Below are 5,975 nucleotides of genomic sequence, written 5' to 3' on the forward strand. Positions count from 1 at the left end.
TATCCAATTGGTAATATCGTGTGGCAGAATTTGATATTTTTGCCTGGTAATATTTGGAATTACAAAGTATTTGTGCTGATTTGATTCAACTTCCATGTTCAGTTCCTGGTGACTATTTTGCCAACTTGGATGCCACTGGCAGAAGAATTGATTTGGATCAGCGGCCTGAACTTCTAAAAGGCAGTGTGGAATTTGTTGCACCAACTGATTACATGAATCGGCCACCAATGCCGCCACTATATTTTTTTCTCATTGATGTTTCACTATCTGCAGTAAGAAGTGGCATGATTGGGGTAAGCACTTCCTTTAAAGAAGTTTATTATTTTCCATCTCGTATTGCAATGTGAATAAATCTTGATCAGGCTATTTTTTGGTGCACAATATCGGAGCTTTTCAGATATTCTACATAAAATGCTGGCTTGAGTTATCTAGTGTGTGAGTGTCATATATTTTTTGCTATTTGATAGTGGTAGATGGGCTGACTGTGGTCTCAAACACGTCTATGAAGTAGGGCCTGCAAGATTATTTTGACTTCTTATGGCATCAATAAAGAGAAAAGAATTATGAAATTAGCCTTGCTGCTATCATTACAGGGTTTGTCCAACACTGTAAAACTTGTTTAGATATTTTGATCAGGTTGTTGTCTGTATTGCTGGGTCATAGTTGATTCAATAAATGATTTGTGTGCATAGGTTCTGCTCTGGCCTTGTGGTGATAAAAAGAACTTTGATAGGCTATGTTGCTCTTTCCTGTGTCTCTCCTTATTATACACGCATGTTAATGGTTTCTGCTGACTTAGAATCTGTATAGGTTGTTGCTCAAACTATCCGTTCGTGTTTGGATGAGCTGCCTGGTTTCCCCAGAACACAGATTGGTTTTATTACTTATGACAGCACGATTCATTTTTACAACATGAAGGCAAGTAACTTTTGAAATCAGTAGAAAAGTTCTTCTGAGACGCCTCATATTTTCTCCATTTTAGCCCAATTTTCCTGAGTAACTTCTGGGTTTTCATCTCTGCAGTCGTCTCTTGCACAGCCTCAAATGATGGTAGTTTCAGATCTGGATGATATATTTGTCCCATTGCCAGATGATCTCCTTGTCAACTTATCTGAATCAAGAAATGTTGTTGAAACATTCCTGGATAGCTTGGCGTCTATGTTTCAGGACAATGTGAATGTGGAATCTGCTTTTGGTCCTGCAGTTAAGGCAGCATTCATGGTTATGGTGTGTTGTTTTCTCCATCTTTGCTATTATGATCTTTTACCAACAATGGGACACCTTTTAGTATCTTGCTGATGGTTGCATTTGATAATAGTTGTTTGACCATCGCTTTATTGCAGAGTCAACTCGGAGGTAAGTTGCTAATTTTCCAGAACACATTGCCTTCCTGGGAGTTGGACGCTTGAAGTTGCGTGGAGATGATCTTCGTGCGTATGGAACTGATAAGGAACATTTATTGCGATTACCGGAAGGTTCCTTCTACAAGCAAATGGCAGCTGATCTTACAAAGTACCAGATAGGGGTTAATGTTTATGCTTTTAGTGATAAATACACTGACATAGCTTCCTTAGGTACAAAATCCATATCCTCCTTTTGACTTTGGGCTTAAAATTAACATTGAAGTATAGAGGAGCTTTTGATGATACTTCAAGTCTCTTTTTTGAATTTCAATGTAGGAACCCTGGCAAAGTATACTGGAGGTCAGGTATATTATTATCCGAACTTCCAATCAAGCATTCATGGTGAGAAATTGAGGCATGAATTAGTCAGAGATCTTACTAGGGAGACTGCCTGGGAAGCAGTTATGCGCATAAGATGTGGAAAAGGTTTTCTGATTCTCTTTATTTATTTGAATCCATTTGTAATACAATGCTATTAAGCCATAATCCCAATACAGTTTGTTTAGATTATTGATTTTTTTTCTCCTCAATATATGTTGAAATGGGTGTGCATATAGAACAACTATTTATATATTTTTTTGTTTTTCCCCTACGATTTTGTGATTACAAAGCAGTTGATCCATTTCATTGGTACTTGCACCAGGAATTCGATGTACATCTTATCATGGGAACTTTATGCTGAGGTCCACAGATTTATTAGCACTTCCGACTGTAGATTGTGATAAAGCATATGCAGTGCAGTTATCCCTTGAGGAGACACTGCTTACAACTCAGACAGTATATCTCCAAGCTGTTCTACTGTATCCTTTAAGCGGGTTGTTTTACTGTATCAATGTTAATTTATTGGGTTATTTGCTTGTTTGCTGAAACTCGCGGGTTACTTTTGAAAGTGGAAAAGGATATGGGTTACTAATGATTCTTTGACAATTTAAAGATACACTGCATCCTGCGGAGAGAGGCGCATCAGGGTGCATACAGCAGCTGCCCCTGTTGTTACAGATCTAGGGGAGATGTACCGACAGGCTGACACCGGTGCCATCTTTTCTTATTTGTAGGCTACGTAAAGTTAACCAGCCTGTGCAAGAGATGCTTTGTTTGGCCGATTCAGTTCAAGGTTTTATTTCTAATCCACTGATGTTTGCAGCAATTGAGAAACATTGACCAATAAACTTGAAGATGCTAAAATTCTTGCAACTAAGATGTAAAACTCAGAGAATACCGCAATCTCTATGCTGTGCAGCATCGCTTGGATCTAGATGATTTATCCAGATTCTCTAAAGTTCCTGTGTGTTGACACCTCTTTTTGATAAAACGGGGTCGACTTGGGTTTGAAAAAAATGAAACAGGAGTCGCCACCAATCATTTATAAGTGTGATTGGATCACCTCGAAAGCGGTCATTTTTAATAAACGGTTTGATTTATTAAAACAACAAGTTTGGTCCGCGAAATTCAGAAAACGGGTTCGGGAGTCGGTTACGCACGAGGAAGGATTAGCACCCTCGATACGCCCAAAATTGGTACCTTAGTTGATTACTTAATGTCTTAATGTCGAAAATTGAAAACTTAGAAGAATTAAAAAAATACGATCCTTGTATTAAAGCGTTGAAAATTTTCAAGAAAATGGGCATATTTCACATTATTCGAGAAAGAGAATCATATCCAGTAAGTTAGAATACAATGTCTCAAATTCCCAATACGTGAATGAATGCCAGAATTTTACTTATTTAAAAGATATTTTATTATCTCGGGTTTAGGAAAGGGATCATGCCCAGTAAGTTAGGACACATCTTTTCTTAATTCCCGAGATCGTTTCAAAACTTGAGTTTGAAAAGATTAGTGTGTTTAGATTTATTGTGGAAATCGAAACCCAGTAAGTTAGGGTACGATCCTCTCGAATCTAAACAAAAAATATCATTTTTTAAACAAATTTTTATCGAGTGAAATAAAAACATGAAGTCGTAGTAAAAAATGTGAAAGCAAATTACATTGTTATACATGACAAAATCATAATGAATACAAAAGTGTAAAAATGATACGAGCGATAGCAACAATGTAAAATAAATAAAAGTCAAACCTACAATCATATAAAATAACAATATATATAAACAAATAAATTAAACATCGTTCAAAATAATAATGAAAATGAAATAATAAATAATGAATACAATCAAAATTTAAAGGGATATATATATTTATATGTATAGACAAAAAAAAAATATGTGTGTATTCATAAATTACAATATATATGTAAAGTATACTTTAAAATATAAAAAATATGCATATAGATAAAAATATGTACACATATATAGGTGTATAAAATTATGGAATATGAAAATAATGAAATGCATATATAAAGTAGGCGCATGAAAATATGTATGTACAAATTAAAGTTTAAAAATAATGAAAATATACCTACGTATACAAATAAATACGTTAATTTATATATATATGTTTAAAATATATTGAAAATATGTATGTATATGTCTATGCAAATTAAGATATACAAAAACATATAAATACATACATATAAATATATATACTTATAAAAATAAAAATATGTATATTATATAGATATATATAAAAAGAAATATGAGTATACGTATATATATTAAACAAATTATATGTAAATATGTACATGTACATATACAAGCACTTATATGATAATAATAAGACATATATATTTAAAATACATAAGTATATATGAATAGAGATATAAAAGTAACAACAATAATACAATACTAATAATAGTAAAGATGATAATAATAATAATAATAATAATAATAAAGTTAACAAAAATTGACTAAATAATAAAATATGCTAAAAAGGGGCTTAAATCGAAGTGAAATAAAACATATAGGGCCAATTCGAAATAAAGGAAAACGAAAGGGATCCAATTGCGACACGCGTAAAAAAGGGAAGGACCGAAACAGAAAATAAACCAAAATCCCAAAACGCAGCACCTCAATGGACTAAAATAAAACAAAAGTAAAATGTTAGGGCTAAATCAAAATAAAATAAAACAACAAAATAGGACCAAATTGAAACACGCCGCGAATCAGAGGGACTGCGCGCATAAATTGCCCAAAAAACTAAAACACGCGGATCCTTCGGGTCGGGTCGGGTCGACGCGCGGATCCCCCTTTGCTAAACGGCGCCGTTTTTTTTATATAAATAATAAGAAAAACTAAAAAAAAATCAATCTTTTTTTTAAAAAAAAGCAGAGAGAGAGCTCTCTCTCTTCTTCCCCCGCGATCCGGCCGAACCAGGCTCCGGCGATCTCCGCCTAGCGCCGCCGCGTGGTGGCCGAGTCTCCAAAGTCGGATCTTTTTCATCCTTTCGAAGTTAGTGCTCTTAGGCACGGATCGAAGGGCCAATCCGAAAAAGAGGTCCGAAACTCGAAGAACGAGGGAACCGCTCGTTCTCCCTCCGAGTAGCACAGGTAACGCCCTTTTTATTTTGTTTCGTTAAAAGTTGTAAAAATAAATAAATAAAAAAAAATGAAACAGTAAAAAAAGAAGATCTGAGAAAAATGTTCAACCTTTTTTTCTGTTCTTTTTTATAAAAATCGAGGCCGAACCCCTTTACATTCTCTTTTTTCCTTATATAACGATTACACTGCCTATTTTCTATTTCTATTATTTTTTGTTTTTGCCTCTGCCTTGCGTGTTTGTTTCTCCTTGCAGGTGGAGCAGGTAGAGCGACGTCAGAAGGGCAGGTGATCGGCGGAGTTGGTGGCGGTGCAGAGGGTAGGTGATGGGTGCGGCGGCTAGGGTTGGGTTAGGTTTTTTTCTGAAAGTGTTTGGGTTATTGGGCTAGTAGTTGGGCTTTGGGTCTGTTTTGGGTCTTGGGTTTGGGCTGGGTTCAGATTGGGCTTGTACAGCTGCCCCTCTTTGCTCGTTGTCGTGTAACGATAACAGAGCAAAGACTAAGAAAGCCCAATTTGCCCGGTCTCGTCGAGTCTCGACTTTCTTGTGCTTTCTTCTTCAGGTAGCTTCATTCAATCCACTTGTCTTGTTGCTTCGATCCACTCCTCTGCAACTTCAGAGAGATATGACTTGTGCTTCAATCCATTCTGTTGTGACTTCAGGGGGTAAGGTCCATCATTTGACCCGCTCCACTGCACCAAATGGACTCATTCCACTTGGGAGATAAGATAGTGTCTTCGATCTGCTCCGCTGTAATCTCAGGGAGATAAGATCTGAAATTCTTTGTCTGCTCCACTGTAATCTCAGGGAGATAGATACTGATGTGATCTTCTCTACTGTAATTCAGGGAGATAAGATCTGAATTCTTTGGTCTGTTCCACTGTAATCTCAGGGAGATAGACTGATTGATCTTCTCTACTGTAATCAATGCCTCCGCTTGTAATCTCAGGAGATAGATTTATCCTTGATCTGCTCCGCTGTAATCTCAGGGAGATAAGATCTGAAATTCTTTGGTCTGTTCCACTGTAATCTCAGGGAGATAAGACCTGTATAATAAACCTAATTATGCCTAATGATTAGGATGACATGATCAAAATGAAACAAATGCTCCTAACTAGACATATGTGAATGGTGTTTGCATGAATGC

The 5,975-nt window shown here is 36.1% G+C and overlaps 1 pseudogene; it reads left to right on the forward strand.

Moving 5' to 3' along the window:
* Positions 1-53: 53 nt before the first annotated feature.
* Positions 54-5,157, forward strand: LOC121227215 (protein transport protein Sec24-like At3g07100; annotated as a pseudogene).
* Positions 5,158-5,975: the final 818 nt, after the last annotated feature.

This window comes from Gossypium hirsutum, unplaced genomic scaffold (genome assembly GCF_007990345.1).
Source record: "Gossypium hirsutum isolate 1008001.06 unplaced genomic scaffold, Gossypium_hirsutum_v2.1 scaffold_835, whole genome shotgun sequence".
Lineage (NCBI taxonomy): Eukaryota > Viridiplantae > Streptophyta > Magnoliopsida > Malvales > Malvaceae > Gossypium > Gossypium hirsutum.